Below are 27,540 nucleotides of genomic sequence, written 5' to 3'. Positions count from 1 at the left end.
GGCTTTTGGTAAAAGTGAGCTATTTGAGCTTACTCAGTTCAGCCTTTCAATAAAGCACCCTAAACCCAAGCAGTGCCCTGACATCCTGGTTGGATGCATGGTCCCATCTCCAGCAGCCTTTAAAAAGGACATAATGACGTGGGGACCTGTGCACCTGAGCTGCAATACAGTCCAGGAGAGTGGCTGGGGTAAAAGATGCTGGTGTGAAACTCGGGATCTCTCTCATAAGAAGTCAGGGTAGGACAGAAAATGTTTCCCTGGTTCCTCTTGAAATTTATGGAATAACTGGATTGATTGGACCGAGAAAAGATAGACAGTGTCTCCAGCCTTTAGCTGAGAGCTTCAGTCAGAGTGTAAAGGTCCTTTCTCAAATGATGTTTTTGTTTATTTGTATTTTTTACATCCCCTACAACTTTCAGTATACAATTACACTAAGTGGTGATTTTTTTTTTTTGTGTGTGTGTGCTTCTTTAATAGCATTTACCTTTGGGTTGTTTGGTTACCATTTTTATGATGGAAAATTGGTTTTAAAGTTTTCTCTTTCCTCCTGATAGCATTACAAAAATTTAAGCGCTTTTATTATGATATTTTTCTTTATTTTAGGAGAGAAGCTGTAATTTGAAGAAGCAACATTTGGCCAAATGGCTGGCTTTTCAAAGTTTCAATATGTAGTCAGGCTGTGTAGAGCAGAACATGCAATGATGAATATTTTCAATCTGAATAGTGTGAAGGCATGGAAAAGCCAAGGTTATGAAGGGGATGTGGTGGCTGATTCCTGGACGCGTAAACTGTTTTAAACATTTTCTTGCTAGCAAATTTCATTTTTTTTATAATGAACTGAAGACAAACTTTCCTGTTTTCTGGACATTGAACCCATTGGCTTTCACCTGATGTAGTGTCCTGTCATTAACTCATCAAAGGACTCCCTCTTGGAGCTGCATCAGGAGAAAGGCAGTACAGTAAACCTCTGGAAATCATCTCTGCAGTGCAGGAGAACAGCAGTCCAACGGATTGTGTGACATGGCAGGTCTTGAAAGCACAGCACATCAAGGAAGGAAGGAAGGAGTTCTGTAACTTCAAGGGTATTTGGCTGTTATTTTTAGAGTTATTTGACTGACAGATCACTATGCAACAGTGATGTGTATGGGGAGAGCTAGTGAAATAGTGCTGGAGATGGTTATAGTCTGATGTAACTCCAGTGTGATGACAATTCCCTGGCTCTTAGTGGCTTTTTATCCCTGACATGCAATGTTCTACTTGTCAGCTTTCTTTTGTTTTCCATGGCTTGTTTCTCCTTGCTTTCCACACCATACAACAGCGAGCAAATGAAAAGGATCCTTTTATGAGTTAATGAATGCCTTTTGTGGTTTTACATACTCCAGTTTGGGTATAGGAGAAATGCATTGTATGGCTGAGCCACTGGCAGGCAAAATGGGTACCTGCAAATAAAAGGGCACCTAATTTAAACAAGGTTCCTTCCAGGTCCCCGTTCCTTCCCACTGCAAGAATTAAACAGTCTCTCAGCATGAGACTTCCTTGCCTTGGGTGGGTCCCTGGTGTAGAAATCCACTGTTTTCTTACTCCCATTTTTCAAATCAAGCCTGACATACTTAGAAAAGGCAAAACATGACCAAAGGAAGATCCCAACAAAGAAATGTACCTTTTACTATGCAAACTCTGCAGATTTCATCAGACTGTCACCAGGCAGCCGTATGGCCTGCTGGATAAAAGTAAAATAGCTTAAACAGTTTTGTTCCAAGAACTTTTTATGGCTGCTTCAAGACTGAGCCCTGATCCTTGTTTTGAAGTCTTAGGGAATACCAAGAACTTTTGCTGTCATTGTGCTAAAGGTCAAATTTTATGCCCTGTGACAACACAGCTGCATTCAAGGAAAAATGCTGTTGTTATTGCATTAAATTGGTCATTTTATGCTCTCCAGAAGGTCCATCTCTTTTCAAGGGTTTAAATCCAAGAGGAAATCCCACTAAGATCAAATAACATTACTGTATAGGAAGAATAAGTATACACGTACACCCTATATAGACATGACAAACAGTAAATACAAAAAACAGATCTATTGTGCAAGTCCTAAACTAAGGAATTTTAAGAGGAAGAAGAAGCATAAAATATACTCTTTAATAATGAAACTATTATAAAAGAATGATGACAGACTTGCTTTTAATTAAAATAACACCTGTTGGATTAAGTTTCAAAGAAGTGATCAAAGAAAATACTGAGCAAAAACAAGGCACACAGTAAGTGTTTAGTAGATCAAAACATTTAAAATGTTTCAGAGAAGCATGAGATGTAAAAGAGGAAAAAAATTGGGGATTATGTTGGGATTATACTGAAACTTGACTAAAGGAGCAACACTCCTGAACAAATAACATTACATTAAACTAATTAGAGTTTAGAATATGAAATTGTTAAAGTTTGCTATCTCAGCTGTTTCTTTAAACTGAAAAAGGGATTAATCCATATTATAAAAATAGTTAGTGGTTCAGAGGGCAGAAGCTTTATATAAAGTACTGCCGAAGTTTGGAGAAACAATAACAAAATCCACAAGAAAGTGCAGTCTGTGGTCCAAGTCCTTGGAAACCATAGGCATGCGAAGAGCTCTTTGTGCAAGTCCATTTACTGGACTTGGGAGCAGTATTGCTATCAGCAAGGTGTACGTGGGTGCCTTGGGATGTACCCAAAATCCAGGATGTTTTGTCTGCAGTTTAAGACTGAGTAGTTTAACTGCAGTTAAAAACATCACAGGAAACAGATTTATTTTCAGTTGGAGGATATTCTTCCCCACTGCTGTTGTCCTCTATTTTTATTTTTCAAATTTCCTCTGAAGGTTTTTTTGCACTGTAAACTTTCTTACTCAGTGAAGATGTCTAGTGTTCAGTTGTGATGGCTTTCAAGCCCCATTTAAATCAATAGGGATTGTGAGTGCCAGAAATGCATAAGAGGACTCCAGCACACTGAAAACTTGTGGAGGATGTTATGGCTGACTGCTGGCTCCTCTCGCTGGTGAAAGATGCTGAGGCAGGCAGCCAGCCAGCTGCTCTCCCCAGGAGGGAGTTAGTCCCTGGATCTCAGTTTGGGAATGGCTGTCTTAAATAATTTTGTTCAAATATAGTGCCTTTTATGTTCTTTCCAATTCTCTGTCCCTCTCACAATTACCATTTCACATGGGAAACATGTACCCTTTCTTCTTGTTCCTCTCCTTTTATTGAGATGGGCTGTCAGTGTTTTACTTCCAGTGTATTACATACTTAAACACATATATGTACGTGTGTAGCCTATGGCAGAGTGAGGTAACAAGAAGTTAATTTGATCCTAAGCTTCTAGGGTTTGCAGAGCAAATATGAAACAAGACCGTGCTGCATATCTGCAGACTAAAGCTATGCTTATTTAAAATGTTTGAATCAAGTTTTGGCAATTAAAATGTGTTTCACATGTTCGGGGTTTTTTTATAAGCATACTACGGAGATATTGTGTGGATGATCAGTATATTATATTAGCTAATGGGAAAAAGCATTTTTCACATCATGTAAGTGGTAATTATCTCTTTCCTAAGTAATTTATTAGCTGGCTGATGAAGGATTTTGATATTCTGTTTATCACAGTTTGAGGGCTGATTTGAAAATCACAGCATGGCACTACAGACACTGTACTCCAGGAAACAGATGGTAGAGAGCCATCAGCTGTAATCTGTGGGTAAACTTAGACAAGTGCAGTTTGGTATAGAGTTTTGAAAATGAGATGTAATTGTGTTATGGAAGTGTAAGAATGCTGTGAAATAATCTTACCTTGCCTGCACAGCAAAGAACAAGCTCTATTTAATCTGGCATGGTAATGTGTTGGGTTTTTTTTTTCTTTTTTTTTTTTTTCTGTATTACTGAAACTTCCAGCTTTGGTTCATAATATCTGATCAACAGGGAAATGGGTTGCATGTGTGTTCTTTTTTCCTTTGTGAAATACATAGGGCCACTTAAAGACAAACAGACTCCATGAAGTTGTTTACCAAGAAAAAGAAACAAATAAAGCACAGAGCCACCAGGCTCTTCACAGAACAGGGAGAACGCTACTGTTTTGGAAAGCACAGGAGAGAATTTCCTTCTGAAATAGAAAGGATTATGTTGTCTTTCCTAAACATAGACAAAAGGTGAAGAGATCACACAATATTTGTTTTTCCACTGGATGGTTTATTTGAATGTGTTTAGGGTGGCTGGGGGGGCGAGGGGAAGATTCTCCTCCACTGGCAACACGCAGCATGAGAAGAAATTGCAGAGGAGTGCTCAACACTTAGAGGTCAGGAAGGTGAAAGCTCGCCAAAAGCTTTGCTAGGAGGCTCAAATATTTTTGTGGTTTCAAGTGTTTACCTTAGCAATGATAGAAGATTTAGACAATTACCCAGCAGTCTCAACAGTGTCTTGTCGGGCAACACTACTTCTCCTTTTCAGCAGTGTCACTGGGAGCCTGATATTTTGAGCATTTTCATTCAAGTGTTGTTATAATCAGGTCTGATATAATTAGGAGTTAAAGAATGGTGGCTGAAATGATCCAGTTAGAAGAGATTAAGTGGAGCTTGTGGGAAGAAGAGAGAAATTGTGGTGCCTTCATTAGAGTTCAGTCCAGGCCTGCATATTTTTTCTTGCTGCTGATTCATCGTAGCTAAGAAAGGCATTCATTTTTGAAGTTTTGATCTATGTTTTCAATGAAATTGGTAAAATCTTTCCCCTTTTTGGAGTGCTGTAGCACAAATGCTCAAATGCTCGATTCTCACATACTCAGTAAAGAGTTAATTATTTTGGTGCCTCAATGGAAACCACATTTTCAGTTTCTCAGTTTGTCTGTGAAGGAAAGGTGTCCATAAGGCCTCTTTCTCACTGCCAACTGTTTCACTTTATGGCGCTTTTTATTCAGTTACACCTTCCTTTTGTTCCTTCCTATTTGTTTTTATGTCTTCTTTTCCTTTTCATCCCTCTCTTTATTACTTCCTGAGGGTGTGTTTTTCTTTTCTCTTTGAGTTCTCGGTTTTCTAGGTTTTTCTTGTTGGTGCAGCAGCAGTAGATATTCAGCTGTTTTTCAGAAGAGCCAGTACTTCTGTTTGCCTTGGTCTTCTCTTTTTTGTCTGTAGGAGATAAACAGAAGAGGGAACGCAATTGAAAAGTGAAGAAGTATCTCTGCTGAGAGGGAAACCTTGGGTTCACAATAGACAATATACCTGTGTCATAGTGAGCTGTGGCTAGGATACAGGCCAAAAAAGCATGGAGCATGAAGTGCACAAGGACAATTAGAATACACTGATGTCACAAAATAGCAGTGCAGAAATCTTGCTGGAATGAGCTTTCTGATGGCTTTTCAGCACTTCCAAATTTGCCTTGCTAGTAATAAGGCTTCCACCATGCCAGTCTCTACAATTAACTGAGGTTGTTGTAAAGTAGAAAAAAGGCCCCATGCCTACAGGAGCGGGGAGAGGATAGGTTTGGGCCTAAGAACAGGGGGACATGCAGTTGGAGAGAGCTTCCCCTCTCTCTGTGTCTCTGGACCAAAATATTGGAGCAATATTCTGCAAATTAAACATTGTGGGTTAGAGGGGGATAGACTAGCTCCTGTGTATGTGAATGTAGCATTAATGCACCAACTCACTTGAGCAGGGAGGGAATATATTAACTTGAGTGTGAGAAACTGAAATTAAATGAGGTTAGCTGGTGTCTGCATGCCTAGTGAGTGTGGCCCACTAGATGTGCCACGTGAAACCGCTGGTGCTCGGGCCGAGGTGTTTGTACTGGCTGCGACCTCACCTGGTGCATGGGATGCCTGCTGGCCCCACAGTGCATTAGGTGCACTCCCAGGATGCATTTTTTGGCTTACTGCTTGCAGTCTGTGCACTGAGGTTGCTCCACCTCTGTTTTAAAGTGCACACCTGATGCACGCTAAATTGCTAATGTAGTTATCCTTTGAACATTCCAATCTTAAATCTGCATTTTCTCATCATAACATGTTACAGTGGACTAAATTATGGTCATAAACTTCTAATATGTTAACTTAAGCTGCTGATCTGTTACTTTCTTTCATCAAACATAGAAAAGAGGGAAGCAGTAATAAGATAGTACAGAAGTTAGAAAGCCTGGGCTGAAGGTAGCATGGGATGGTTCTTGCCTGCCTGTGGGATGTAGTACAACTAGCAGCAGGAGTATCCACATCGGGGCTGTGGTGCTGCCTACACTTAGTAATAAATTATTGCTGACACTCTAAACACCGTGCAACGTATCGGCGATTCATCTTTCAATTGCCTGTTCCCACGCTGTCCGTTTTATCTCGATTGTTAATTTAATCCTGGCAGTAAATTGCTTCGCTTCTCTTAAATCTCCCCGTCCCGCCAGCCAAGCGCGGGGGCCCTTGTGCGGGGGGACGGGGCGGCCGAGTACCGGGCTGGTGATGAATGGACAGGGCAGCCCGCCCGCGCAGCCCCGGCCCTGGGGCTCCGCAGCCCCCCGGCAGCGACCGGGGGAGCGGCGGCCGCGGGGGGGCGGGAGGAGGAGGAGGAGGCGGCGGCGAATCCTGGTCCGGCTGGCCGGGTGTGCGAGCACTAGTGGGAGCTGGAGAGGGCGAGAGGAGGGGAGAAAGCCCCAAGCCACCCCGATCCCGAGCAGAGCGGCTGCGAGCCGGGCGGGAAGGGGGTGTGCGCGGCGGCAGCCCCGGCAGAGGAGGCGGCAGCCCCGGCAGAGGAGGCGGCAGCCCCGGCAGAGGAGGCGGCAGCCCCGGCAGAGGAGACAGCCCCGCGCAGCCTTCGCAGGCGGTGAGGAGCCGGAGCGGGGCGGGGAGCGGGTGCTGCGGCGCGGAGATGCTGCGGCGGGGCGGGCGGGCACCTGCGCGGCCGGGGCGGCCCAGGGTGCAGGGGGGTCCCGAGTGTTGCGGGGGCAGCGCCCCGAACGACCCCGGCGCCTTCCAGCCGCGCCGGTGCTCCGGGAGCTCCGGCCGCCCGCCTCTCGTCCCGTCCCGTCCCGTCCCGTGCGAGGCTCGGAGCGCTCGCCTCGGGCTGCCCCGAGCTTGCCCCGGGGCGAGCAGCTGCGGTGGAGCGTGTGAGTGGCCGAGCGGGCTGCGGGACCTGCTCTCTCCGGGCACACGCTGCGCCGGGCTCGATACGATCTCGTTACGCGTGCCCGTCAGGAGCTGGCGGTCTGCAGCGCTCCCGAAATGAACTTTTAAATCTGAACGCCAGTTTGTTAAGGAACGTCTTGTTTGGTAACTGAGGACGATGGAGATGGTTTGTCCTCTCGCTGTGAATCTCTGGGAAGCGGGACTCTCTCACGCAGCAGTACGGTATTGTTAACTCAAGACTTAGTCGCTTGTGACGGACTGACGTGAACTCTGATTTACCGGCTGGTATATAGCAGTCGACGTCTTCGGTGATGTTGTTCAGAAACATAGCGTTAAACCACTGGATTTAAGGACCTGCTAAATGCAAATGACACAAAGTGTCACTGTTTAGGAGTCTCTTGTAGATAAAACCGGAGGTCTGTCTAAGTGTCCTGGGTCTGATGATGCAAAAAGCAGTGCCTGAGGGAGAGTAAAAATAAGATAGACACATAAGGATGATTTGCCAGAAGGCTCTCTCAGCATGCAATGATTTGCAGCTTGGATGCTTTCTAAGGGAGAGCTGGTGTCTTTATGGCACTCACTGAGTTTTCCTTTCCATAAACTGCTCTGACTGCCCCTTGACACTGCGTAAACTTTTAACAATGTGCTGTGAGAAGGAAGTTCATAGCTTTAACTTTACTCTGTGTCAAATGCCATAGCATTTTATTCTGAACCTTTAACAGTACCCATGTCTTGATATAGAGTTAGTGCAGAACTGGTCCCTATTCCTCTCGGTCCCATTCACACTTTTATATACTTCCAGTGTTTTCTCTGTTGCCTCCTTTTCAGGCCAAAATGCTCTCTTCTACGTTGCCTAAAGTGTAGCTGAAGAGGAGGGAAATGAGCAGAGACATAGTTATTTTCTGAGAATGGACCATTTAGAATGACAGGCATGTTAAAGTTAGGATGTTAAAAGCTACAGTCTCTGTGAGTAACTCATGGAAGCAGTGTGCATTAGCACCGCAGAATGGCTACCGTGATTGCCTACAGAGGACAAAATCTCCTCTGTCTGATGACCAGCATAGCTTTAGAGCACCAGGTATTCCTCCTCTCTTTTACTGGCAGAGGCTGCATGTGCAGGGAGTGTGTTTCTTTCAGAGGTTTTTGAAAGCAAGCAAAAACCCAACCAGCATTTTACTGTTAGAGTGATATGATGGATTCATAATGTGTTTGTAAGAAGATTCTCTGGTTTTTGTGTTGAAATTTTGCATTGTTAGGAAACAGTTTTGCAGTTATTTCAAAATAAGAAATCCATCACAGTAAATACAACCTAAGGACCTTGACTCTCTTCCCACAGCCTACTGCCCTGCTTGGCTTCAGCTGAGCTGCCCTTGACTGACACTTGTGCAATCAGAGAAAAAAAAAACAAACCCTCAGGCCTTTGGGATAGCTGTATCTGTACTTATCTGTCTGTTTTATCCTGACTTATAGCAGTCCTTCCTGTGGGTCAGGATGCTCAATGTTCTGGCTTCAAGGTAGCTCTTAAATTCATGCTTCATTTTAAGGGTATGAGGGGGGTCCATTTTAATTGGTGCACTTGTGTAATTAAAGTGATGCATGTGCTGGGGCCCTTGCTGCAGCAAGACTGGAACATTCATCTCTTGACAGAATCGAGCCCTCAAGTTTTGAAACTCCCTTTGAAAGAGCTTTGATTGGCGATGATGTAAACTGACAGATTCACAAAGGCTGTTCCCAGCGTCTAGTCTTTCTTGCCTGTTTCTGTCATCCTTCCCTGTGTATTGTTTCCTACAAATCAAGACCTTCCCTAAGTAAGACACAATATCTGTTGCCAGGTGTAAGGAAACAATGAGAGGAAGTCTGATGCTCAGGTGGGAAATGATGTGTTACTACTCCCAAGAAATAGGATGAACTTTTTTTTTTTTTTAGAAGAAGGTTTATGAGCTGCTCTATGTCTTAGCCACTGAATGCTTGGTGCTGACTACAAAGCACTTGTCCAGACTGTAAATCCTGTGGGGAAGGGGCTGCTTTGCTTTGTCTTACAAATGTGATACTTGATGCAGTGTGCTGGGGAGAGTGGAGGGCTGCCTCTGGGTCCAGCCTGTGCTGCTGCTAACAACAGCCATTCTAAGTTTGCATCTTTCAAACAGAATATGGGCCAAGCCAGAAAAGTCTCCAAAAACTTGTAGTAGATATTTTCTACCAATCTTAGGGTAATTGCAAGGATAGGATAGTATATAAACCAACATGGTTATCTTGGTTGTCATTACTCCAACTTATGAAGTTGGTGAGGATTTAGAGATATATTAGAATGTGCTGTAATGTGCTGTAAATATGGCAAATATAGAACAAAAACAAATTAGTAAGATCTATTTGTGGTACTCCATAAAGCAAGCTATAAAATATATCATAGACTTATTACCAATCAGATTTTTGTTCCTTTTCAGAAGATATGAGCTATTTTTTAATTGTTTCAAACAAACTGAGAAGCTTGCTGCTGATAGGCAAAATTTGGAGGAAACAGATTTGAAAACACTGTAGTTTAGTCTACAGTTCACGTGTGTCAAGCTAGTGCGTGTTTCAGATTGGGCTTGGTTCTGGTGAGCTCTTTCCTCTTGCTGTTTTGTATTTGGTTGAGGTAGCAAAAATCTAATAAGGTTTATAGGAGAAGTTTTGAAAAAGCCTTGAAATTGTAACATTCTGATGGTATCTATGAATTGCATTGTGCTATATATCAACAACCTTGTTCTTTTGAGTGCCTTAAAGGAGAAAATATTTATCTATGACAGCATCTGGAAGTGCTGGACTCTTTTGTAATAAGGAAATGATTTTGAGGTAACTAAAATACCTTATAATATAGTGTTTGATTACATTATACCAGTTTTTTCATGCATCACATTACCAAGCTTACTTTTCTCTGCTTAAAATGTCAACACCTCATCAAGCTGTAAAAAAAAAATTCCTGTGTGATCAATTATTCTTTATGATCAGCCCGTGCCAGAGTGTGCATGCAGACCCATGTGTAAGTGCTTGCACAGTGTGCATGGAGAGGAGCGTGTCTGTGTCTCTGGTAACACAGGCAGTATGTTCTAACTGCTGTCATGCACAGACCATGCTGCAGGATTGTGATAAGCAGACAAACCCAAAGGAACCTCTTCCCTTTGGCATTGTGTCTCAAGGCTGGGGTCCCCAGTTTGTCACTGCTCTGGCCTTTCTCTCACAGGATCACTCACAGGGGCTGTATGCTCAGCCCAGCTGTCTGCTTTGCTGCTGCTTCTCACAGCGAATATCCCCCAAGCCTTTGTCAGATTTGGTTATAATTGGCCAATAGACTCAAAACTTACTAGAGAGGGTCTGGCAGACGTGTTTATCCACAGATAAGCAAGTCTAAACATTGCCTTGGGAAAATAGGCTGAAGGAGTTACTTTCTCTTGGAGTCAGGATGCTAAGCGAGTCCTCCTCTGGTGGTACAATGGCCAGCAGGGAGGGCATTTGCATGGAAGTCACGGTCACAATTCCGAGCCCATTACATAATGGGTATTTTGGAGTCATCTGTTGCTGCTTGCAGGATTGCAGGCACAGGTCCACAGAGTTTGCAAACTCTGAATGTAATGAAGAGATTGGAGCAGCAATGTGAGCATGGGGAGAGCACCAGGGAGCATAGGTTCACCCTTCACATGTTCCAGAAAGGTTTTCCAATAGTGAATGAGTTTTAGCATGCAGGGACACGAATGACACAGGTCTCAGGAAGTTTCTTCCCCTGAAACCGACTGTGTTACACATTAAAATTAATTCAGTGATGAAGTCAAAATGCATTGCTACAAGCCTTTACTCTGTGATGCCATTAACCAAAGATTGCAGTTTCGCAGACCAGGATGAATAAAGGCACTTAATTATAAGTGTTCGTTCTTTAAACCTACCACTTATTTCCTTAACATAAAAATAACTGTTGCTGTTTTGCTGTCACAAAAAGAAATATTCTTTGGTGTTCAGAAAAATGTCACATCTAAAGCCTAAAATACAAAATAGATTGTATGTAAGACATATTTGTAAAGTAGCCACTTAAAAGTTTTTAAAAGGTTAAGTTATTCAAGACCTATTCCCTGAAGCTACAAACGTATTTGATCATGCATAACTTCACTAAAGAATACTTATATGAATAAAATTACACACTTACAGGTTTGTAAAATGAAGACTGTAATTAGCTCTAGGTTAATTCCCCTGCTTCCTAATTAAAAACACACAGGTCAATTAAGGATCAAAGGAGATGTTACCTTTGTGATTATCTTCCTTGGCAGAAGTAGCTGTTCTGATAAATATTTCAATTTCACTATAATCTGACCTTTTGTCAAATTTTTTGCTTTCCCTTACCCTTGCCGATTTTGGCCAAGGAAAAAAGTGTTGTATTTAAAACAGACCATGAAAAGGCAAAATACTGAATCTCATAATTTGGGCACATATGTCTTTTAGGGGAAAAAACTGATGGGTGAAAGAGTATATTTATTTGCCTTGGATTGATAATGTGTACATGAGCTGGATCTGGCTACTTTGTTTATTTGTCTCTGCTAAGTACACAAATACAGCTTTATTTGTAGCTAGCTTGTTAAATACAGTTTCCTTCATGTGTGCGACAATTTGTCTCTTCCCCAATGCAGAGGTGCGCATCTGGAGAGCTGGTCAGAGGGAATACCCATACGTACGTGCTAAATCTTTGCTGGTCAGATTTGCTTCAGAGCCCATTGAGTGTAGGCTCTGTAAGCATGTGAGAAGATTTGGACAAGGCAGAAAAATACTTGCATCTGTGCCAGATGTATTGCAAAATCAGGACAGTGTAATGGAGATAAGGTTAATTAGCTATTTGCATTTGCTACTGAAGTTGGATGAGTAGGGCTTTTTCCCCTAACAGGGAATTTCTCTTCAGGCATAACTATCTGGTAGTTTGTTAAAATGAGTAGAGCAAGACTTTTATAGCCTGCAGAAATACAATTAAATGTGTGCAGGCATCATAGACTCCTTTTATTCATGGGCAAGTCTTGTAGGGTCTTGTCCTACCAGAAAATCGAAGTGGAGGAACCCTTCAAGATGAGGAGGGTTGTGCTGCCTCAAGGACATGCCATAGGATGGGTTCTTGTCATCTCTGTATCTCTGCTTCTTTCACTGGGTGCAGTCACAGGTACCTGTTTTAAAGTGCTTTGAGACCCTGGGTCAAGAATGAGGTCAAGTCCAAGCTGCTGCTGTTGACGGACAGGATAAAACTAAAGTTACTCAGGAGATTGTTTCGCCTTTCATTGCTTAAAATATTATCACAAATTGTCTTTTTTCTTTATTCACAAGCGTTCCTGGGTAGGCATTCAGGGCTACTGCATTCAGTGTCTTGTAACTGTTATGAAATTGAAACTTTGAATCTGTGTTGTGCTTAGGATCTAAAATACTGATGTGATTTCTGTCTGAATGATGGTAAGAAGGGATTTGTTTTAAGATTGCCTCTGTAATTTTTGCATGCAGACTACAGTCTGTTGCGCTTGGTGGTTTTCACAGGACAGCCATCACTCTCACGTGAAGTGAATGTCTAATGGTAGGAAACGTTCATAGGATCATAGAACCCTGGAATCTTTAAGATCAGACAAGACCATGAAGATAACAAAATTCAATGGTCAATGTAGCACCACCACTGTGTTTACCACTAAACCATGTCCTCAGGTGCCATATCCATATTTTTTGAACACTTCCAGGGTTGGTGACTCTACCACCTCCCTGGGTGATCTGTTCCAATGCTTGACAACTCTTTCCATGAAAAAAAAGAATTTTAATACCTAATCTAAACCAGTCTTGGTGCAACTGAGACCATTGGCTCTCATCCCGTCACTTGTTACCTGGGAGAAGAGACTGAGCCCCACCTGTGTACAGCCTCCTTTCAGGGAGTGGTAAGGTGCCCCCTGAGCCTCCTTTTCTCCAGGCTAAACACCCCCAGCTCCTTCAGCTGCTCTGCATCAGAGCTGTGCTCCTGACCCTTCCCCAGCTCTATTGCCTTCTCTGAACATGCTCCAGCACTTCAGCGTCCTTCTTGCAGTGAGGGGCCCAGAACTGGACACAGCTCTCAAAGTGAGGCCTCACCAGCACCAAGTACTGGGGGACAATCACTGCCCTGGTCCTGCTGGCCACACTGTTACTGACACAGGCCAGGATGCCACTGGCCTTCTTGGCCACCTGGGCACAGCCGGCTCATGTTCAGCTGCTGTTGACCAACACCAGGTCCTTTTCTGCCAGGCAGCTTTCCAGCCACTCTGCTCCAGCCTGTAGCACTTCATGGGGTGCTGTAACCCAAAGGCAAGACTTGGTACTCAAGATTTTGTTGAATCTCACACAATTGGCCTCACCCCATTGTTCCAGCCTGTCCAGATCCCTTTGCAGAGCCTCCTCACCTTCCAGTAGATAACACTCCCACTCTACTTGGTGTCTTGCACAAACTTGCTTAGAGCACACTAGATCCCCTTAACCGGGTCCTCACCAGTCACTGGCCTCCAGCTGGATTTAACTGCCTTCACCATTTCACAGTGTTCTGGTGACAGCTCATGGTGTGGATGCATGCATTCTTCACTGGGCAGAAAATGGGTTGGACAATTGAGCCTTTTCACTTATCCCAACAGGGTCACTTAGTCTTTCTTTTCGCAGGTATTAATCATCTTTTTTAAGTTTGTCTTGCTGCAAACATAATCACTTTATTAGAGTGAAAAAGCAGCACCAGTGTTTTCCTCCAGATTTCTGGTATTAATTGGAAGTGGATGCTAAACCTTGTGGGTCTATATTGGGGTTAAATATTCTTGTAGGGCATGTGAGTTCTGCTTGTGAGCAGTAATGGCATCAGATAGATACATCTGTATTTCATGGAAGGGACAGGTTTGTGCTTTTCCTGACAGCTGTCACAGCAGCAAGTAGGGTCACGGTTGTGCCTTTGAAGAGGAGGAGGAGCACATTTTAAACCTGAAGCTAATTAATTTTTCTCTGATAACCATGTATAAAAACTGTTTAGGCTTGTCTATATTCCTTGTCTTCCACGACTAAGTCAGAGCTATGGAAAATACAACCCAAAATAATTGTTTACAATGGGGATTATGCAGTATTGTTGGACTGTTCAGTGTAGTACAGATGCTGCTGGTTGAGGACATGCAGAAATCAGTAGTTTACTCCAATTAAAAATGAAAAATATGAAGATAACCTTTATAACTTTTTAACTCAGAAATCCATTGCCAGGGAGTAATCAAACTTCTCTATAACTAAATTATGTAATTTATTAAGACTGCTTCACTTTGAAAAAAAATCTTCTCTCCTGACAAGAGCCAATGTGATCTGAATGATACACATGCTTATGTTTTGAATGTGTGGAATTTTCTTATGACTTGATGTTTTTAAGGTTTTGCAGAAAAAAACATTAATTGAAAATTAGTTTAATTGAAGACTAACAAAACCAAATCATCACAAAGAATAATTTCTAATCCTCTGGATTGTAAACTTTATTAGTATTTTTTAACGCTCGAATCATCCGCTGTTAGATTTTGTGCGTACAAAATGCCATCTTTTTACTGAACTTGGTGCTTAATTTGTGCATATATGTTTTCCTAGCTTTCTGCAAAAGAATAAATTTCTGCATAGTTTGTGTAGGTACACAGTTTGTGGTAATTGTGGTGGGCCTGTGGCCGAGCCTCATCCCCAATGGGCTACAGCTGTGAGAAGCAGGTGAGCAGCATTGAGAGCAATGAGCCATGGAGTGCCCAGGGGCACTGACCAACCACCAAAGGGAACAGAGGGCACACAGGTGCAATGCATGGACTTGAGGGGTATAAAAGGATGGGCTGAAGAACAAGAAGGGTAGATGCTTGCAGCCTTCTCAAGTGACATGGTGTTGTATGTATGGGCAGACACCTGAAGCCTTCTGCAGTGGTATGGTGTTTCTCTGTGTGGGTTGAAGGCTCCTGAAGTGGTATAGTGACACTCTGGGTATTGTGGCCATCATAACTGCAATGTGTGCGGTGACAAGTTTGTGCATAACTCAGTTTTTCTAATGCACCTTAGCAGTTCAGACAATGTGACTTGGAGTGGTGTGAACAAATGAGAGCCTGTCAACAGGGTTTGATCTATTTTATGCTGTCCTTCTGCTCTTAAATATTTGAAAATTTTTGAATATATTTGAAATTATTAATCACAATGTAATTTATTTCCTTAGCAGCGTTCCAGCTGTTTAGATGGCCCATTCTTGTCACTTCTTCTCTTTTACTGCAAATCTCATAAAAACTAAAATGCTGTGACTTTACTTGTGTACATGGATATGGTCTCAGGTGTGATCATTGATGCTAAATCCTTTTAGAAGTAGGTGGGGGCTTGGCATGCAGGCAGGACTTGTCTTACATGTATTTAAATGCCTTTTGAAATGTTTGATTGGGATTTTTTTATCATACTTAAATGCTGGACTTGGCTTGAGGTGAAAAGTAAACTGCAAGTACTCTAATGGACGCAAAGTAGTACTGTGAAGGATAAAATAATGGCATGAAAACTGAGATAAGCTTTTAGAAGTGTTTTGCCATAAAATTAAGGATCTAAATGGGCAGTTGCTTTGGGAATAGTTGGCGCATTTGAGGAGCTGCTGTGCCTAGCTCCTCTTTTTATTCTTCTTGCTGAGAGATAGGGTCCTCAGCACTCACAGCGGGTGGGAATGTGCCTGGCCTGCATCAGTGCAAAGGCACCTGCCTTGTTTTGTCTCTTGCTCCAGCTGTGAGGTAACATAACCTCACTCCCTATTCTCAAGCAAGGTGAGATAAACATCTGGTGAAGTGTGGCTTAGCCTGGCTGGCTAGCACAGCAATGAACAATTGAAAATGCTGTCTGCCACAGAAATTAATTCCTTTTCTCTGTGACTCCAGAAAAAGCTATACGTGCAAATGGTGCTTAAGAAACATCCAAGGCTAGAGATGGAGAGGTTTAGACTTTTTTTTCTTTTTTTGTGTGTGTGTGTGCAACTACTAGCCTAAAGAGTACTTAAAAAGAAAAATGGAAATAGCACAAGGCAGTACCCAGGAGGCAGAATAGTGAAGATCCAAACACAGCCATACCAACAGAGGTCCTGCAGTGGTTACCTCAGTAGGCTGATAACAGTGGTACAACATGTAGAGCTCAACAGGTGGTGGGTTACTGGTGCTGGGTGCTGAGATCCCCAGTGCACTGAACACATGGAAATTTCAGTACCCTGAAACGAGTCCTTAATGCTGTCTGAAGGTACAGCCAAAGGTGAGTGCTGTCAGTGTAACCCTGGGGAGAAAAAGCTCAGAAAAGGTCAGGACTCTTCCTGCTTCTGCTTCTCACATTGTCAGAGACGGGCTACTTCAGGCTGCAGCTGTCTGTATGTTCTACTAATGGCTAGAGATAATAGTGAGCCCTGGAAATAATTATAATAAAATCCTTGAAGGATGAGCTCAGCAATTCCTGTGTTCATTCCTGGTAACGATTTTTTGCTTTCTGACAGACTGTCGATCCAGTTACCTGTTCTGTGTAGGTGTAAGAATGGACTAAGCTGTGGCTTTTCTTTTTCTGGGGACTGGAAATTATCACAGAGGAGTTCCCAGCAACTTCAAACTACATCTTAAATGGCATGCAGTCTGTAAGCTGTGTCATCAGATAAGGAGAGGTGGTGGGGAATGAATAATAAATACATGTCAGGAGTGGAGAAAGATTTTGCACAGAACAAACTTTTTCTGAATCTCATCATCCTTTCCATATTTTCCCTAATGTGTCTGAGGTGAAGCATCACTCCAATACAGTAATTTCTTTCTGATGTTTCTTCAGTAAAACTCTTTAAGAAAGTACATTTTCAAGTCATATTTTAAACAAATATTTTCATAGCTAGTTTGAATATTTTACTGTGATTTGTTGCATTAATACTCCAAAGAGAAATTATTTAAATTGAAAGAAATAATAAACAAATATGTCTTGAGAAATACATTTAAAAATTATTCTGTTTAAGTATGAGACTATCTTGTTAAAGGTGTTGCAATGATACCTCTTTAATTGACTAGTGAGAAGTAAAATAAATGGGCTGCCTATTTAATGAGTGTAGTAATTAATTGATGGAAGCTGTTATACTATTTCTGTAACAAATGGAAATGTTATTTTGACTTTAGTGACTTTATCTCCCCTTCTTCCTGTGCCATTTCAGTTCTCTCCCAGCTGCTAACCTCTTTAATACATTTCCCCAGTTCCTTCTTTCTCTTGATGGTATTTCTTCCTGAACAAAAGCAGCCAGTTTCTGTGCTTGTTGTCAAATAAGTCAGTCTCAAATTTTTCAACTGCACTCATTCTTTAGGAGATACTCCTTTGTGTACTTTGAAGACGTTTGTTGCATATTAGCTTAGCAGTATTCATGGCACTTAATGATGATAATTTCCTATCTGACGATAAATGCCTGTTTATAGCAGCTCTTTTCCAAATTCATTAATCAAGAAAGCTGATAAAGTGATAAATGTAACTTTGATTTTTGCTTGAATGTACCATATACAAAGAATACAATCCTGTTCATCAGTGAATGCAGGACAGATATGCTTTAGAGTGCATAAAAACACTAGGAGTGTATGTCAAACAATAGAATATTCTCTAGACAATCTTGCTGACACTTGTGTCTGTCTTGCACACTTGTGTTTTTGCAGTGTTGTGACTTGCGTCCTTCTGTCCTTCCTGGTCCTGACTGAATTAGGTTATCATTGTAGGGAATGCTTCCTAATTCCTCTCAATGTGGGGCTAGCTCAAAACCAGTCCTTGCACAGGAGAAGTTAGCTGGAATCTATTTTCTGTCTTTTAGCATGATAGAACTCGCAGTGGTGCCCATTGTTTGAGGCCAAGAAATGATATGTAAAAATAATATGTTCTGTCTCTTTCTGAGGACTGTAGTGAAGCCTCATTTCATTGTAGCAGTCTTCTGGGAGCTGGAAATGGAGATAATCCCCTGTGGCACAGATAACAGTCATGTGGGCTTTATCTCAGTCATTTCCCTTTTCTCATCAAGATTTTGAGGCAGCTGCACTTCCTTTGGATCTGCTTTCTAAAGCAGGGCTTGGGCTGGATCCCCAGTTGCATCTCTGAATGCTTTTTACTGAGTTTTTCCAATTAGATGCAGATTCTGTGACTGCTGCGTTTTGCTGATCAGCTGACATTTGCAAAGCCTGTGAACTCACCCATGTAAACTTTCTTCATTCTTTGAGCCATAACATTTCTTTAGTGCCACCATAGTAGATCTAAACCATTCTGGCCGTGGTTTCCAGCAGTGTTATTCTCTGCCTCATTTTTAAAGCTGCATTGTTGGTTTATTTTTGGTTTGTTTTTTTTTGGTTTTTTTTTTTTTTTTTTTTATAGAGGTCCATCTGATGCTAAAATTGTCCAGGATACAGGGCCTCACGATAGTGAGAATACAAATCATGTTGAGCTCTTAGCTTTGAGAGTTTCTCAAATTCCTGTCTGTCTTTAGTATTGTGATTTTATTTTTTTTTCCCCTTTTTCTTCCTGTCTAAAAGGATTTAAAATTTCCTTTAAACATTGGTCATTACATTTTCTTGAGGAAAGTTTGCTCTCAAAATAGCATTTCTTGAATCCATTGTATACTTTCTGTAGGTGGTCGTCAACATATGATGGGGCCAGCTGACTGACTGACTAACAAAATTGATATGTTTATTATTTATTGAACGTATAACTTTTTTCACTCAGATTTTTTTTTTTTTTTCAAATGAAGCTTGGTATTGCTTAGTCTTTGTGCAGCCTAGGTAATTTCAGACCTTATTTTTTACCTTACATACCAGATGTATGGTTAAATGTGGGAATGCCTCATCAGAAATTAATTTTTAATTTGGGAGTTCTTGCACAAGACCTATGGGGAGCTGTGCTGTTACCATCCCTCAGAGAAGATGGACCTGGAGGGGACAGACACTGGGAGAAACAGATAAACTGAGGCTTTTCACAATGAGTATGTAACAGAACTCCCTGTTTGATTGATCTTCAGCCACACTTGTTTATTCAGATTTAAGATCTAGCCCTTAAATCTGACCCTGCAGAAAGCTGCCCTTGAGCTCAGGAGCAGGCAGAAAGGGTACTTGATGGGCTGGAGTTGCAGACGTTACGCTCATGAGTTATAAGGAAGGAATTGCAATAGATGATAGGAAAGGTCTGAAAAGAAAGCAACAGCTGATTTTGTTCAGTTCAAAATGACCCTGCCAAAAGAGGCAAATGATATCACACGCTGGAAGGTCATTGTTTCTTTACAGACTTTTAAAATACATTTTTTTTCCAAAAAATACACTGGGAAACTTGAATGATGAGAATAAATGGCTTTATACTCATGGGAAACAAGCATCCTTAGCTATTCAGAAATCTTCAAAACTGCTGACAGGAAGGAGATCTGGCTTCATCTTAATGGATATGATCAAATACCCCACTGCTACAGTCAGGTATGTGCAATGGTGCATTTTGCAGTGTCCTATTCTGCTTGACCAAAAAGTCTGGAAATACAGAAATTATAAAAGCTGACTCGGTTATTTTACTGACTTTGAAAGCGTGCAGTGTAATTTGCTTTATTTTCTGTTAATCAGCTTTTCCCAGCTAGAGTTCTTACATCATCAGCTATGGAGGTGAATTGCAATAGAATCAACAGTGTGAGAAAAATTAGTGGGTGTTTTTTTTTTGGATATGCAAATTATTGTAACTGTAGGTAGTTTCCCATTTTAAAACAAAACAAAATTTAGACTCTGAATAATTCTAGTCACCCTTCCTGTTTATAACCCAGAAATTCTTGGAGTGCATCCTCTTGCCTTCTAATACTTTCCCACGGGTGGACTAGGATAAAAAACTTTTTTGGATAAAAAAGTTACTATTTTATTTTTCCACAGATGCGCAATTTTGTTCTCAGAAAATTAGTTCCCTCTTCTGCTTTTTCCTCTTATACCCTGGGATATGTGAAGCTTCATCTTTTTCTGCCCTCATTGAGGATATGAGGAAAAAATCTGGGGGACAAGCTTTTGTTTTTAAAGAATATCCATTAACTTCAGACCCTTTTTCCATTTCTTGTAGCAGTTAGTAGTTTTGCAGGTACAGATTATTTTTATGAGGTGTTTTGATTACTTCACGACATTGTTTTGAAACATTAATGTCGTCTTTTATTTAATCTGGTATGTAGTCAACTACTGATCTCCCATTATGGTTCCAGTTCTTCAGCCATTAAGATTCTTTTTGTTACTCTCCAAATTCTCCAATTTTTTGTGTTTCTGTACTGTCAAGTGTTAGGTTGGTCCTGCTCAGTGGTTGTCAGACTTTCTGACTGTTCCAATATTTAACAGTGTAGCCTGTGAACAGGTAGAGCTCACACAGGGAGAGGTTTTTGTCCTCTACACAGAATTCAGTTTGGTTGTATTGAAGTCTGCTGATTTTAGCTGCAAAACCCTGCAGTTTGTAGATTACAGTTAGCTAAGTACAGTTTCCAGTTATGTTATAAAATAATTTTCATTTTCACTGTTTATGCTGTGGTTCTGTAATTCAGCTGTAAAAATAAAAGTTACTTTAGGTCTAATTAATAGCATTAATAATGCTATTAATTTTTGTGCATGATTTTAAATACAATATTGACACAATTCCTTTCTTTTCTTCTCTATGAGATGATTCAGGATGAGCATTTAAAAATGGTCTGAAAGCAAGAGATGAGTTAGACGTGTAAACCAGAGCAATTCCATTAGCAGTTCTTACTTCATTTTGGTAAACTGCTATTGCATTGCATTCGCCAAATATTTACCTGGAATGCATCTAGTATTAGTTACTGGAATCTGAAAACAAAATTGTGCATCTTTGGAATAATAAAATAGTAACTTTTTTATCCAAAAAGTTTTTTTATTCTAAATCTCCTATCCACCTGTGGGAAAGAAGCAAGAGGATGCACTCCAAGAATTTCTGGGTCATACACAGGAAGGGTGACTAGAATAGTAACCCATTTGAGTATTGTTGGTTGGTTTGTTTGTTTTGTTGTAGTGTGTTATATACCACTCCCTCTGTATTTCCATGTTGCAGTTGTGACTTGTCACTTTCAGTTAATGTCACCACATGCATCGAAGGGCTCATTTGCTGCTTCACATCTCTGCAATTTTTCCATGGGCAAGGTGTTTTGGCAAAGAGCGGATTCAGGTGGTCCCTTTATGTGAGCGTAGTTTAACTCCTACTAAATACAGCGAGTTTGACACAGATGGCGCAATTTTACTCCATTTCACAGAAGAGAAGTTGCATTTAATTTAGCTGTACCCATGTCACTGGTGGTTTCTGGAATGTGAGAAGTATTTTGGCCAGTTCCCGTGGCTCAGGGTGGGCACAGACAGGGATGCTCGCTCAGCCTGGGGGTGGTGTGAGTACCCAGGCTGCCCGTGGGTACTGACCAAGCCAGCAGCACTCCAGTGCACTAAGGAATTCCCTGGGAGTGTCTGCAGCAGGAGACAAAGGATACAACCTTTGCCTAGAGCTGTATGGCAAGCGGAGCCCATACAGGCAAAGCACTTTTGTTGCTGTGTAATTTCAGACATGTGTCCTTGCGCGGTTGTTTTCTACTCAGTAACACCCTTTTTGAAAAGTTCTCTTGCCTCCTAGATTCCAACCCTTCTACTAAAAAAGGTGGTTCCTCTAGTGGACTGGCTTTTGCAAGGGGGTTATTGTGAATGTGAAAGTGTATGTCGGACAGCTTGAGCATAGTCAGAGCTAATTTTATTCAAATACTGGCTTTGCTCCCATGCACTGGACTCCAGCTGTTCCAGTGGATGCTGTTTTTTATCATTGTGCTGGACTATAGAGTATTAGTGTTGAGACTACAGATGCTTTTATCTTGTATAAGTTTTCAAAGACTTTCCCTGCTGGCAGTTTACATTGCTCAACCTATTCTCTTTTATGCTTTCTATATGTAATATACATGGCAGCCACTAGCTAGAGAATCATATGTAGCAGCTGGTTACACTCTGCATTTCTTTCAAGATCTTGTGCAAAACTTCAAAGTTTACATCAACTTACAGGAAAAATAACGCCTGAGTATCAAAGGGAGAAATGAACAGAGTACTCAATAAATGTTGGTGCTGGTCTGAGTGCTTCCATGTTGCTTTGAACACAGCTCACTTATTTCTTTAGAACATGCCCTGATATTTACATTACCTTTCTCTAATTTTACAATTTTTCAGAGTTCATTTATGAACTGCCTTTCATCTACTGAAGGAAGCTCAGATGTTTTTATGATGTCATTGGGTTCTCATTAGTCAAACTTGCTTATTTTTTAATAGGATCATAATTTCATTTGGCAAGCCAAAACCTTGTCTTACCACCCCTTTACCTTTCTCTCTGTTTGCAAAGCCCAGCGAAGTCTTTGTCTGAACATTATGTTTCAAAGCAAAACAAGAAACCCTTAAGACAAAATAATTCAACTCCCACTTGCAAGGTTGATGGGAATGGCTGAGCAGAGTGTGTGTAATGTTCCTGGAGAGTCCTTGGCTCACTCAGCATTGCAAGCCCCCCACAAGACCAGAGCAGCCAGGTGAAAGCAGCCACAGGCTCAGCATTATGGATGAGTCACAGCTCCACTCCTGGGTGGTTTGAGAACACTGGTGAAGAATATTTGGCTAAAATAAAAACGACATCCTGGTTTAAGGGCTACAGAGGAGGGCAACTTTGGAAATAATTAAAATGATTTACAAGCTATTAGTTAATGTGTTCACCCATGAATTTGGGAATTAGCACTCCTGTGAAGTCTAAAGAAATTAAGTGAGTTGTAATTCAATTTAAGACAGGTTACTAAGTATAATAGTTTAGCTAAGAGCTAAGGCTCTCACACCTTCACTGCCAGCAAAGTCCTTTTTTATTATCTTTCTTAGTAGGTTTTTTTAATAGCTCGTTCTGACAGGGAAACTTGTCTGGGTCTGTCACTTGATTTTCTTCTTTCTGTGTCATCCACTGGTTATCTTTAATTCTCTAGCACTTCTCCCTTGTCAGTGCTGAGAAATGGACCCTCCTGAAGACAGTTCTGTTTGTTCTATCCTAACATTAAGGTGTTTTAAGACAGAGCAATGAATACTTGGAAGCCCAGGGTCCTTTTTAAGGGTATCAAAATAACACCAGGGCTTGTAGATGAGCATATATAGGAGACAAATTACACCTTTTAAAAAGTAAATATTGATTTCATTTTAAAAGAACTTTTTTTTGGCCACTTCTCTTTACTTTGTTGTTATTATTATTATTATGGAATGATTTGAGATGCACAGATAAAAATATGCTTTTTTAATGTTTATGGACCCCAACATCAAAATAAGCTTGAGAGATTAGTTTCTTCTTCTCTTCCTACTTAGAAGCTGACTGCTCCAGCAGAAGCTACCTAGGGGAGGGAGCTCTCTGAGCTATGGGCTGCTGTCAGAGCCTCTCCTGGCAGCAGATCAATGAGACTTCCTGAGACACTTTCCAGTTCTCTGCCTTTTCATCTCTTACACAATTCCTTATGTAGAGTTTGCAAGTTTCTTCTTCTGAGGGCTGAATGCCTGCTTTCTCTTTCCCCTGTAGGAAGAGTTTGTAGAGTTGTGAGGACATTTGTTTTCAATTCCAACCTGGACATCAGCACAACTGCTTCATACATAGAGCTTGAGGCTGCCCTTAGCAGATATGCTGCTTTTTCTGATATGCCATTTGTGCCTTCCTACCTTTACTGTGGCATGCTGGTAGGCAACAATCAAATGCCATTTTAGGCTTTCTTTGCTAAGGTATGATAGCCAGGGCAGGCAAGGCCAGTGTCTTTGCTTCCTGGAAGATGTAGCTGCAGCAAGGCACTAAGTGGGGAGATTTGTAGTGACACTGAGCTGTGGGCAAACCCCAGCTGGCAACTCAGCCTCACACAGCCACTCACTCACCAGAGTGGGGGAAACTGGAAGGGCAAAAGGGAGAAAACACGGGTTGAGGTGAGGGCAATTTACCAGATAAAGGAAAAGCTGCACTGCCAAGCAAGGAATTTGTGCATGATGTCTTGTGGGTAGGTGGTTGTTCTGCCATCTCCAGGAATTCAGGGCTTCATCAGATATAACAGGAAGAACAAATGGCATCACTCCAAACATCCCCTTTTTCTTCTTTTCCACACCTTTTACTGCTGACCATGATGCTGTATGGTATGGAATATCCCTTGGGTCCCTTGGGGTCAACTATCCCAGCTGTGTCCCTTCCCAGCCTTTTCTGTAGCACCATCCTGCTCACTGGCAGGGCAGTATGAGGAGCAGAGAGGGCCTTGACACCAGTAACCTCTGCTCAGCAATAGTGAAATCATCTCTCTCTTATCAACACTATTTTCCCCACAAATGCAACTCACAGCATCGCATGAGGAACTACGGACTCTGTCACAGCCAAAACCAGTATGTGTTTTCTCATCAGTAGGGTGGGAATGTGAGTTAGGCAGGTGGGGGTCTAGTGTAGATAAGAGCAAGGACTTGCAAAATGAAAGTGTAGTCTATTTTTTGAAGGCTGGTGTTCTCAGTATAGAGCCAAATCAGATTATTTCTGGTGTGATGTGCTTTCTCTTTTGCCTATCCCCCCCCCCCCCCCCCCCCCCCCCCAGCAAGGTTAATTGCTCTGTCTGTCTGTGTGTCCACATTATTGAAATTCCAGTGGTACAGGTGCTACGTGGTGTGGCAGTGACCCCTGACCATTGGGGTGGCTGTAGTGACGTTTTACAGTGCCAGCTTTTCCCCGCCCCGGTCAGTCAATATTCTCCTCTAATTATAATCAGGAGCATGGGTCAGGAGCACCTTTCGTGAGATAAGGGGGCTCCTATGCTCGATGTACTGAAGACAAATAAATGGTGTAACCTCTAAATACTTGTAAAGATCTTTCTAACTTAATTTGTCATAAGTTGCTTGCATCTAGACAATCAATTTGTCTCAAGAATTTCAGAATTCTGGACGCCTGAGTTGTCACACCATGCATTTGCTTCCCCTTGTAACCCTCAGCTGCAGAGTCCAGCTTGAAAACTTTTGAGTATCCCTGAACAGGCTGTAGGTAAAAGATAGACTAACTGCAATGGAACTGCGTGATTTTGTGGCATTAAATAGAATTTCACAGAATCACACAATGGGTCAGGTTGGAAGGCACCACAGTGTGTTGTCTGGTCTGGCCTCTCTGCTCAGGGAGGACCATCCTAGGGCACAGGATTGCATCCAGATGGTTCTTAAATATCTTCAGTGAGGGAAACTCTAAAACCTTGCTGGGCAATCTGTTCCAGTGCTCTGTCATTGATGTTTAAAAACTCCAAATCCTTCTTGGTACTCCTACTAAAAAAAAAAAAAGGTTTTAACATATTATGGACTACTGAGATAACACGGAATATTTTGGGCAAGATGGTGGTGGGGGGAGGATTCTTTCCCATGTTTTGATTTGCCAGCCTTCTCTCCTATATTGCTGGAGCAGAGGGGATGCCCAGGTAGGCTTATTCCACTTGGAAAGTAAATGGGGAAGAGGCACAGGCAGAGAGCCAGGCATGGGTCGGGGAAGAAAGGTTGATGGGAATAGTATTGTGGGGTTTGTAGTAGTGTGGTACTCTCAACTCATAATTCTAGTGTTGTACACATTAAGTTATGAGGACTGAGATGCCTCCTACAGAGAAGTGGCGGGTGGAGAGGGACTTCAGTGGGAAGTTAAGATGTAATTTTTCTTTTCCCACACTTTTAAGTGGTTTTTTTTCACTCTCGTATGGCCTTACATTGTTTTTTCACCATCATTTTTTATTCCCTTCTAGTACATCATTTTGAAGATTAAATAGTAAGATTCTGGTGAAGCATCTTCCATCATATTTTCGTGTAGTGAAGTATAGCAGAAATTATCCTGTAGTGAAGTAAAAGCTGAAATGAATGGCAGTAACTGTGTCTGAGCCCAGCTTTGATTCACCATACCTGCTGTTACCCAAGTGAATGCATTATTCATAATTTACATGATACTTTCCCAAAGGCAATATACTTGAAAGCAATGTGTGTAATATAATGTGTCATTATTCCAGAGCTCTGAAAATGTCCTTTTATAATTCTCCTTAGCAGTACCGTTTATGTGATGTGGAAACTATTTTCTGACACGTGTGCCTAAGCAGTGAGCTCTTTGTTAGATCCAATTAGAATTTCTCCCTTGATAGAGTGTGAGGCTCTAAACCTCTGTTATGCTTGGCTGTGGACAAAATTAATCCAGTCAGCTGGGACTCCCTGCATCAACCTTCTGCGATCTCGTGGTATGGAACCACTGATATGTGCTTTTCACATTCAGCAAATCCAAGATTCAGTGCAAGAGGCAACAGCCACACCACTTTTCTGGCACAGCAAACGGCATGTCAGCACATTTTAAAATTATTACATGAATATGAGCTACTGTACAATAACACTTTTCCCCACAGAGTGGTAGAACTCCTCTCCCACTGATGAAAAGGGTTTCTCATTTATCTTTTCTTGAATTTTTGTTTTTTGCGAGTGTGATGGACGTGGTATAGATGCTTTGCTCATGAGAATAGTTAAATGGCATTTAAGAAAACTTGATCAGTTTTGTGATTCTTCTGCACTGTAAATTGTGAAAAAAGGCCCAAACCCCAAATATTTTGTTGATTGCCTATTACTTTGCTTGTTTTAACAAGTGTTTGGTTTAGCTAAATGATACAAAGGATTGTTCAAGAAACTTAGCTTTAGGTTGTGTGTTAAGCACATAAATTTCAGATGGAGTAAAGTACGTTCAAGTGTCATGAATTGTTTTTTCCCCTGTAGTTCCTGTACTAAAATCTGTGAATGGAGAGTTAATTGCTGTTGATGCTCTGCTAAAGCAAGAGTGATAAATGTGATTTAAATCTAATCCAAATCTACAGTTCTTCCTGAGAGCTTGTTCAAAGGCCAGAATTGTTTTGACAGGTTTTGATCCAGAGAAATCTCTGTGAGCATGGAAACGACTCATCAGTTTATTGTGACATCTAAATGCTTTTAAACAGAACCTCTGTTTTTGCTGAGTAACTGTGCTCTTCAAGCATTGCAAATCCATATTCCTCTGTGTCTGGAAGTGATGTGCTGCTCTTGGTGTTCTACTCAGCCTGACTCTTCTTGGTGTTCAGTGGCTTCTGCAGGTGCTTACCCAGGCTGGATAGCCTTTTTTTACTTTGTTGATGCTTCAGACAGCTGCTGTGGAGTGAGGTTAGGTTGTGTCCTGTGCTTGTCATGTCTTTGGGTTGAAAAGTGCTTAATCTCAAACTGCTTTTGTTCATAAAAAAATCAGTGTATGTGTAGGAAAGCTGAACCAGTGCTCATTCCCTGGGAAATAACCCATCATAGAGTTGTTCCTTTTTGCTCCTAGTAGCTCCCAGAAGGAGCCAAATGCTCTACATCATATATAGGAAATGTGACC

General features: G+C 41.6%; 1 protein-coding gene across 2 annotated transcripts in view; it reads left to right on the top strand.

Moving 5' to 3' along the window:
- The first annotated feature begins 6,730 nt into the window (after positions 1 to 6,730).
- Positions 6,731 to 27,540, top strand: part of BMPR1B (bone morphogenetic protein receptor type 1B) — a 233,397-nt gene continuing 212,587 nt past the window's right edge. For both annotated transcript variants that reach the window (XM_038134845.1, XM_038134840.1), the window contains exon 1: positions 6,731 to 6,799. The gene's annotated coding sequence lies outside the window, so the exon portion shown is untranslated. The remainder of the gene's footprint in view (positions 6,800 to 27,540) is intronic.

Source organism: Motacilla alba, chromosome 4 (genome assembly GCF_015832195.1).
Source record: "Motacilla alba alba isolate MOTALB_02 chromosome 4, Motacilla_alba_V1.0_pri, whole genome shotgun sequence".
Taxonomy (NCBI): Eukaryota; Metazoa; Chordata; class Aves; order Passeriformes; family Motacillidae; genus Motacilla; species Motacilla alba.
The sequence above is the reverse complement of the archived record's forward strand: the minus strand, read 5'-3'. Positions and strand labels throughout refer to the sequence as shown.